The sequence below is a fragment of the Podarcis tiliguerta genome (assembly GCF_965153285.1).
Source record: "Podarcis tiliguerta genome assembly, chromosome: 1".
NCBI lineage: Eukaryota > Metazoa > Chordata > Lepidosauria > Squamata > Lacertidae > Podarcis > Podarcis tiliguerta.
In genome coordinates this window covers 41,245,621-41,255,227 of record NC_139534.1, presented here as the reverse complement: position 1 = coordinate 41,255,227, position 9,607 = coordinate 41,245,621, and the positions used below count along the sequence as shown (strand labels likewise).

The 9,607-nt window shown below is 45.3% G+C and overlaps 1 protein-coding gene across 6 annotated transcripts in view; it reads left to right on the top strand.

Annotated features, from left to right (window-relative positions):
• The first annotated feature begins 341 nt into the window (after window positions 1-341).
• MGAT5 (alpha-1,6-mannosylglycoprotein 6-beta-N-acetylglucosaminyltransferase) overlaps window positions 342-9,607 on the top strand; it is a 117,672-nt gene continuing 108,406 nt past the window's right edge. For 3 of the 6 annotated variants that reach the window (XR_014504185.1, XR_014504186.1, XR_014504187.1), the window contains exon 1: window positions 479-821. The gene's annotated coding sequence lies outside the window, so the exon portion shown is untranslated. Of the gene's footprint in view, window positions 822-1,115; window positions 1,247-1,452; window positions 1,551-9,607 lie in introns of those variants that run through there. The other 3 variants (XM_083408753.1, XM_083408754.1, XM_083408755.1) reach the window with 3 other exon arrangements.

The window sequence follows — 9,607 nt, the reverse complement described above, 5'->3', positions numbered from 1 at the left end:
TCTAACCGTATTATGTGTCAATGATGCCCAGCCGTCTCGGCGGCTAGGCGGGGACTTTTGCAACCGTAAACGGAGAGGGTTTTGTGGGGAGGTTTTCCTGGGCAACGGGACCCGGGAAGCTGCAGATGCTTCCTGCTCATGCAGTGTTGTTTTACACACAGAGATGAAGGATTTAACCCCTTCCTGCTGAGGACTTTCTGGAGCAATGTGGGACGTGCTGCCGCTCGGCGCATTAAAACGACAACAACGCGGCAGCGAAACGCTCACACGGTGTCATGCGCCTCCGCGGAGGCCTGCCAAGAGCCTCTCTCTCTCACGACTCCTGATTTGCTGCGGTCTTTCTCCCAGGCCGTTGGATACGAGTGTGGCACTTTGGAGACGCTCCCTTTCTTTCGCGGCAGGCGGCTCTCTCCCCCCCCCCCCGCCCCTTGTTGTTTTCGTTTGCGCGCGCTCGCCGCTAGGGTGGGCACTTTGCAGACGCTCCCTGGCTCTCCGGCGAGGCGAGGCTGCTATACACGCTCCCGGCCGGGCGGGAGGCTCGTAGACGCTCCCTGCTCGGCCCGGGCTCCCTGACCCTGCCGCAGGAGCCGGCGCACAAGGAGCCGCCGAGCACGGGCCGCTCCGCGCGGGGTTCGGGCGCTGCAGTGGCGAGCCTGGCCCTTGGAAGAAGCCGAGCGCCGAGCGCCGCCGCCTCCGACGCCACTACTGCGTTGCTCCAGGTCCGGCCTCCCCGCCAGTCCGGCGGGGGGGCCAAGCCCCGGCCGCGCTTGGGAGAGTAGGATGGGCGAGGAGGGCGGCGGGGCGACTCGCCGGCGAAGCTGGTAAGCGGCGGGGTTGCAGGGCTTGTCTCTCTCTGTCTCTCTCTCTGCTCCACTCTGCTCTGCCCCAGTGTAACCCGAGAGCAGCACCGGGAAGCTCGCTTGGAAACGCGGCTTCTCCCAGCGCCGCGAGGGCCCGGCGGGGTGTGCAGCGGCGGCGGCGTTGCCGGGCGCCGGGGAAGGACTGCGGGGGGCGGGGGGGGGGGAGCGGAGTGCAGCGGCTCCGTCTCCCCTCCCTCCTTACTCCGCCGTAGTTAAACGTGCTGCTTCTCTCCTCTCTCCCGCCGCCCCCACCTCTCTCTGTGTGGTCAGGATGGAAGCAGTTCGCCTTTCCTCGCCCGCATTTACGCGGGGGGTGGGGGTGGAGAGCGGTGGAAGAAAGAGCGTACTATTCCCCCTCGTGTGCCGGAGCAGAGGCGGGCAGAGGGGTAGGTCTGCTCCTTTGCTTGCCTGCCTGCGCCTATAGGGTGGAGAGCGCGGTTAAAATGCTGCTTCGCCCTCGCTTGCCTTTTGGAGGCAGAGCAGCTCTGCCAGAGCGCTCCTCTCTCGACGGAGGAATGGATGAGGGACAAGGTGGCTTCTGCTTCCTGCTCTCCAGCGCGTCCCGCGTGGTGGCCGCGTCCGGTGCACAGCCACTTCCCTGCTCGGGTATCTCTCTCTCCCTCCCTGTTAGTGTGGACGACGAGGGTGTGTTATCCGGTCCCTTTTCTCTCCTCTGCTTTTGTCAGGCGGGTAAGACCAACAAGGGAGGGGGGCTTTTTCCTATCATTAGGACAGTAATTGCTTCTCCCCCACCCCACCCCAAATCCCCATTCTTCCTGGCCACGAGATATGGGGAACAGGTTGCCACACCTGCGTCTACTTTACAGGTTGGCTGGGTGGAGAAATAGGAACCTGGGAAGCTGCCTTACGCGGAGTCAGGCAATTGGGGCAGGTCGGTCCCCAATGACGTGCAGCGCCTCTCCCTGCTTGGGGATGCCGGGGATCGAACCTGGGACATTCTGTACGCAAAGCAGATGCTCCTGCCCTTTTCGTCTGCCTCCTACTAAGAGGCCTTTTCCCTTGGTGGAGCAGGTGGGTGGCAGGCTCGAGTTTCGCTCCCCTGCCTTGTGCGTCCCCCTGAGCAGAGTCTGCCACCTTGCTATCTTTTCTCGAGGGAATATAGTAAACATTATTACTGGATATATCAAAGTGTTTCAGTGGGATGAGGGAGCCCCCTTGCCTCTCTTCCTGGCTTTTTTAGGCTCTGGTTCCTAACGTGCACCGCTGTTTGCTTCCAGCCTTTGTCTTTGTGGACAGCTATTATTGGTCTTCCATGAAAGAAAAGTCTTTTTTCTCCTGTTCTCTTCCCTCCCCCCACCTCCCAGTGCCAACAAGCTGGTGGTGATGTTCCCAGCCCAATTTCCGAGGGAGGGATGCAGCTTTTGCCAGTAAAGATACTCCGCCAAGTATCTTCATGGCACTGAGGGATGGCTGCAATGCCTTTTTTTTCTGTGTCACCCAGCAGAAGGAACACTTGTTGGCCTTCTTTTACCCACCCTGCCTTCCGTTTGGGCTGGTGGATTATGTGATGCTTCCCTGAGATTGTAGTGAGAGATGGGAGGTTTGTGTGTGTTGCAGGGGACTATCATTTATCTGCTGCATTTATACCCAGCCTTAATGTCAAAGCATTTGCATTGGAGGTATGTGCAGGAACAAAGGGGCCTGGTGCGTGTGTCCCCTACGGTGTGCACTTCAAGCTTTTCTTTGCTCTTCAGGAAGAGCATTTCTTTGCGCTTCAGGAAGAGACTCAGGGTGGATTCAGAAATTCAGCAGCTCAGCCAGAGTTTGTATTTCCCTAAAGCTATTGTCTCCCAACACACAAACACACAAATATGTGGCTAGGAAGTTCATAGGGAACCTGAGGTTACTGAAAGGCACCTACAGCTGTTGTCTGGTGGTTGTAATAGCTCTCTTTGTGCTATTGGAAATGACATGTGTCTGTATGTATGGCTAGGGGGTGGGAATTGGCCACACCAGCAAACTTGGCATGTCAACATTACATTGACATTTTATACTGAATTTTTATACTGCCCTTCATCCAAAGACCATAGGGTGGTTTACAGTATAAAAACACAAAAATATATAGCATAGTAACAAACAAAAACAATAAACTTCTCACCCCACACATAGTTTAAAAGGTCATATATTGTTGTTATTATTTATTAAATTTCTATTCCCTCTGTTGCTGGCTAGTAATGCCACAGTGGCACCATACCTAAAGCTACTTCAGAATGTAGCACACTTCATGCTAAATATGGCAAAGCCAGAATGTTAAATCTGGGCATTAAAATTCCCAAGTCCAGTGTAGCATGCTGTCACTTTTTTTGCTAATATAAATGATAATTTTATACAGTATGGAAAAGAGCGGTGAGATGGGTTCATTCCACAGTGGAATTCAAATATAGCACAGCATGAAATGACAGTAAATAATGCAGGGAGAGCAAGCATACTCGCGATAAAAGATAATGAGGTATACTTGTGTTTTCCTAGGCAAGGATGGCCAAAAGGTTTATTATGCTCTGTGAGAGGAACATTGCACAGAACACAATGAGTGGGAACACTGGCTTTTAGTGTTGAAGTAGAAAATAACTTTGTAGTATTGACTGACTTCTGTATTTAGCCTCGAGTTTGCTAAAACTTCTCTACTGTAAATCAGAGGTATATAAGCATCCCAAAATGTGAAGTTGGTAGAGTGTTCCAAAATGTTTGTGATTTTGAAAGGATGCTTCATTTTGGCATGCTGTGATTATGATTTATTGGTGAGGACTCTTTGAATTGTGTGTCATAACTTAAACAGTAGCTTATTGGTCGGATTCTGTATTCCTTGTATATGCAAATTTCTCACAAAGGTCCACAAGTGTTCTGATTGCTCATGTAAGGCTGTATCAGGACCTATATGTTTTTTAGTGGGAAGAGCGGTAAAGATTAAAAATTCATAGAATTGTATAGTTGGAAGGGAATCCAAGAGTGATTTAGTCCAAACCCCTGCAATGCTTGAATCTCAACTAGATCATACATGACAGATTGCCATCTAACCTCTACCTAAAAACCACCAAGGAAGGAGAGTCCACAACCTCCCAAGGAAGTCCATTTCACTGTCGAGCAGCTCTTACTGCCAGAAAGTTAATCGTCTTGTTTAGTTGGAATCTCCTTTCTTGTAACTTGAACCCATTGGTTTGAGTCCTACCCTCCAGAGCAGGAGAAAACAAGCTTGTTCAATCTTCCATTTGACAGTCCTTAAGATATTTGAAGGTGCCTATCATATCTCTTCTTAGTCTCCTTTTTACCAGGCTAAACATACCCAGTTCCCTCAACCATTCCTCCTATGGCTTGGTTTCCAGACCCTTTATAATCTTGGTCAACCTCATCTACACACATTCCAGCTTGTCAATTTCCTCCTTAAATGGTGATGCCCACTACTGGACACAGTAACTCCCAAGGCACAATAGAGTAAGAGTATTACTTCCCTTGATCTGGACACTAAATGCAGCTTAAAATAGCATTAGCTTTTTTTGCTGCTGCTTCGCACTGTTAAAGCATGTTAAGCTCATGGTTTTCTAGGATCCTTATATCCTTTTCACATGGCAATTCAGGTGCCCACCCATCTTGTATTTGTGCAACTGGTTCATGTCTAAGTGTAGAACCCTATTGAAATTCATCAAAAAATTATTTAATGGCTTAAATCCTCCATTAATATATTTCCTAAACCTTGCACATTGAGGCACAGCAATATAGTTTGTATAGTTAATAAAAGTGAAGCGTAATTTATTCATCTGCTAGAAATTAGGGTTTAAATAATAATGCTACAATATAAATTTATAGATGTTTTCTTCTTAAAACAAACCTTATTGGAAGTAGAAAATTTTATTAATTAGTTGCCCATTCAGTGTATCTAGTGTATCAGACTTTCTGCACATTATAGATAAATGTCCTATTGTGCTGCACTGCTTGAGTTCAAAAGTACTGTGGTATGAACCCCTCAAATCTCCCCACAGTCTCATGGACTTCCCCATAAGTGTTCAATCATGCTATCTTCAGAGTAGAGCTGGAAAAAAATCAGATGTCTGGTTGCTGAAGGATGCAAAATAATAAATAAAAATGAGGCTGTGCCTAAGGCTGCACTCCTGTATTCTTTTACCTGGCGTAAGCTTAGCTGAACTCAGCAGTGAGTTGACATGGATAGGATTGAGACAGCTATAATCTTTCTTGCACGTCTTGTCTCCTCAGAATCATTTTCCCCCATCCTAGATCCTAAAAGTCTGTCAGCTTGACTGCATGTAAATATCATAGCTCTCTGTGCTGATAAAACCAAAATTCTACATGTTAGATGAATTATTGCTGCTTGTACATGTTCATCTTCTGTTGTTTTCTTGAACAGCGGTGGGGATGCCAAGGGACTGTGTTGGCAGATGTGATGGCATGGGAAATGTGATTTGTCTGTACTGTAGCCTAATAATTCCCACAGCTGTATTTATTTTTGTCTTTTGAGGAAAGAGAAAAAATATTACCCAACACCCTTTGGAGTTGATGGGGAAACTCCAGTTGATCATAATTAAATTTAGTTACGAAAATGTTAACATGCTGTGTTTTGTTCCTTAGGTCTACATGTAGCAACAGTCTCATATTGGATATGCTTGCCTAATATATTTGGCTGAGGTACTAATGGTGTGGTAGAATGCTGATATTCTGATTCTCCAAAGTGAGACAAATCTGTTCAGTACAGACAGCATACAGTAATGCATACATGGCATTAGTGTAAGGAAGGTGAAAGCCTATGGATTCTTCAAAAATCTTCCTGGTGCATCTGTGAGATGCAATCATAACAACTGCCTTGATGGAGCCGAACAGGGATAACTAACCCAACTTCCTGCTTTTAACAGAGCTTGAGAGTGGGTTCTTAACAGCGTGGGATGAATGCAGCGGCTATCTCTTCATAGAATCATAGAATCATAGAGTTGGAAGAGACCACAAGGGTCATCGAGTCCAACCCCCTGCCAAGCAGGAAACACCATCAGAGCACTCCTGACATATGGCTGTCAAGCCTCTGCTTAAAGACCTCCAAAGAAGGAGACTCCACCACACTCCTTGGCAGCAAATTCCACTGTCGAACAGCTCTTACTGTCAGGAAGTTCTTCCTAATGTTTAGGTGGAATCTTCTTTCTTGTAGTTTGGATCCATTGCTCCGTGTCCGCTTCTCTGGAGCAGCAGAAAACAACCTTTCTCCCTCCTCTATGTGACATCCTTTTATATATTTGAACATGGCTATCATATCACCCCTTAACCTCCTCTTCTCCAGGCTAAACATGCCCAGCTCCCTTAGCCGTTCCTCATAAGGCATCGTTTCCAGGCCTTTGACCATTTTGGTTGCCCTCCTCTGGACACGTTCCAGTTTGTCAGTGTCCTTCTTGAACTGTGGTACCCAGAACTGGACACAGTACTCCAGGTGAGGTCTGACCAGAGCAGAATACAGTGGCACTATAACTTCCCTTGATCTAGATGCTATACTCCTATTGATGCAGCCCAGAATTGCATTGGCTTTTTTAGCTGCCGCGTCACACTGTCGGCTCATGTCAAGTTTGTGGTCAACCAAGACTCCTAGATCCTTTTCACATGTACTGCTCTCAAGCCAGGTGTCACCCATCTTGTATTTGTGCCTCTCATTTTTTTTGCCCAAGTGCAGTACTTTACATTTCTCCCTGTTAAAATTCATCTTGTTTGTTTTGGCCCAGTTCTCTAATCTGTCAAGGTCGTTTTGACCTTGTTTGTCTTCAGTTTCTGGTATGCTGCCCCTCTGCATAGGAAAGCCCTGTATCCGTAGCTTGACTAACAGTCATTGGTAAACTCCTCCATGTCTATCATTTGTGTGAAAACAGTAGTAAATTTCCAAGTGAAACTGCTAAGTTCCTTTTCCATCATCCAACTGCTAAGTTCCTTTTCCATCATCCTTGTTATTTGATTGATAATGAAGACAGCCATTAAGGCGCATCTCAGCTTGTCAGGCAGAATGATCCCTCCTCTCCCCTCCCTGTGTACTGTTCTACTGGGAGTTCTTCAGATCCCCTGAACCAAATTCAGGGAGTGCATGGGGGCGAGAGATTGGGGGGAAACCCATTTTTCAGGAATAAGTCCTTTCACGGGGCTTCCCCTGACAGGAACTCATTAATTGAATTTCCCCCTAAGTCTACAAGAGAGCAGTTGTTTTGGAGAGTTGAGATCCCTGCATTTCAGGGAGTTGGACTAGGGTTACCCTTGGGGGCCCTTCCAACCAGGGTTCGAAACGCCCATTGTTCTAGGCGCATTTTGCAACAGGGAATTTCATTAGTGCAAGCAGTTTCTGAGCACTGGGAGCAGTACTAGACCTAAGATTTCAGATTAAAACTGCAGAGTGGAAGGAAAGGAGGACCTTTTCCTGCCTCTGCACTTCCAGCTACTCTCTGAAGACCAGAGGAGAGACCCTCTTAAGAATATTAGGGGGGTGGGCAGGTGAAGGACTAGACCACATGAATAATGAACATAATATTTTAGCTGTCGTTCATTCATTTTCAGCTTTGCATTCTTGTTATAAAAACTTGTGTCTAGACATTCCGTTGTTGCGCCCATAACCTAGGTTTAAGGTGTCATTAGCTCCTAGTTTTCATATTAGTTTCTAACACTGCTTCCAACTCTACAGTTCTTTGACTCTATGAACCTGCCTAGTGCTTACTTTACCTTGAAAGTCATTGCTCAAGGTGGCTTGCAAAATATAATACCAAGTGTAAAATAGAAATCCATAATTAGAACACAATTTCCAAACTTCAAAGTCTGGAAATTGCATCAGCAAGAGCCAATACTTAACTATCTATTAAATCAAGTAACAAATTAATTTTGTTATGGCATCCATCAAAGATTGCAACAAGAGCATTTTAAGACAGTAGGTGTCCATACAAAAAAGAGAATTAAAATGTTGTGACAGAGGTGACATTACGTAAAATTTCTGTGTTGTGCCTGTGAGCTATCCATCTGATTATGCATTTGTACTACTGGAGTTAAGTCTCTGTTGCTCTGGTTTTCTTGAATCATTAGCTTTATTAGGTAGTGTGTTTTTGTTTTTTTGCTGTGTGTGTGTGTGTATGTTGTAAGCCTCATTGAGATTCTTAGGAGCCTAATGGACAGATATAAGCTTGTAAAGAGAAGAACAAAGTAATATTCCAAGCATTGGGAGTCTTTGTCCTGTTTCTTTAAAATGTAATGAAAATATGAAGGTTAGACTTAATTACAAAATTTGGCACAGATCAGAGGAGCAGACTAGTAGGTGTTTAACACAACTTTTTTGCATGCTTGTGTGATCATTTCTGGTATGGTTAATAGTATATTGTCTTATATAAATTATGAAGAGCTCATTTTTGTGAATTTTTTTTAATTATTAGAGGGAGGAGCCTACAAATGTGCCTAGTAACTGGAGTAGACCAGCTTTCTCGGTTTCTGCCTTTTGTATCTGCCTGATTAGATTTACAAGGTTGCAGAGGCAGTCACATGTGCCATAAATCGCTGACATTGACGCCAAGGCAACTTGGGCCCCATTTTTTAATGTCGTACATATGGCTAGCAACTTGCTAAAGTCAGTTGCCAGAGACCAGGTTCTGCACTTGAACAGAAAGCCTGTAGATACACCACAGTCTACAGTCAGATGGCTTCTCCTCACTTTGAGTTCTGGTTGCATTTCCGGCACCACAATCTAGACTTTTTGTAATTATATTCCTTTGACTACAGAGTTTCTTGCTAGCCATTACAGAGTAGCTGTGTTCTGCTACAGTTGATGCAATTTGGGTGAAGTTGCTTAGGACATGTTCACCTAAGGAACTTAAGCGCTGGAGACACATTTCGCAACCAGAAAGTTGAGATTCTGAAGAAATCAGTATGCTAGTCATCATCCAAACACAGGCTCTCAGTTGTCAAGCTATCTAGGCAACTAGCCTGGTACATTTCTGCGTCTGTCTTAGCACCAATGTATTTTCTGCATTTCAGTACTACTTTCCTGTTAAGATAATTAGAGAAAAGATAAAAAGATGAAGGAGGCAGAGTCCAAAATGTTGTTAAAAGGATGGCGCTGACTTTATGAGACTGGCAGTATTGTACATGTTGATGAAAACTCAGTAATGGAATCCCAGGGCCAGACTGAAAAATGGCCAGGTCACATGTTACAACCCTCTTTAGAAAGATATTTTCCTGCTAGAGGAAAAAAAAGTACATTCTTAATTCTTTCAAGAGAAGAGAAGAACAGCTGGTAGCATTCTATAAATGATGCTTCTAATAATCTATGGGTAATATCCAACTAAATTACTTGAATCCATTGATTTCAGTGACTCTACTTCTCCAAAATCAAATTTGTACATCCTTAATTTTAAAATAATAAAATGACTGGTCTTATTAATCTAAGGCAGGCATAGGCAAACTCAGCCCTCCAGATGTTTTGGGACTACAATTCCCATAATCTCTGACCACTGGTCCTGTTAGCTAAGGATCATGGGAGTTGTAGTCCCAAAAAACATCTGGAGGGCCAAGTTTGCCTATGCTTGATCTAAGGGCAATATCAAACTATGCTACTTAAATCCTTTGATATCTACTAAAACTGTGACTTAACATTGGATAGCACCACAATTTGGGGGTTGGTTTTTTGGGTGACAAGTAGTTTTATTGAAAACAATTCAATTATAGATAATTTAGACATCATTTAAGGACAGTTTTCCTAGTAGCTTAAAGCAGGAGCA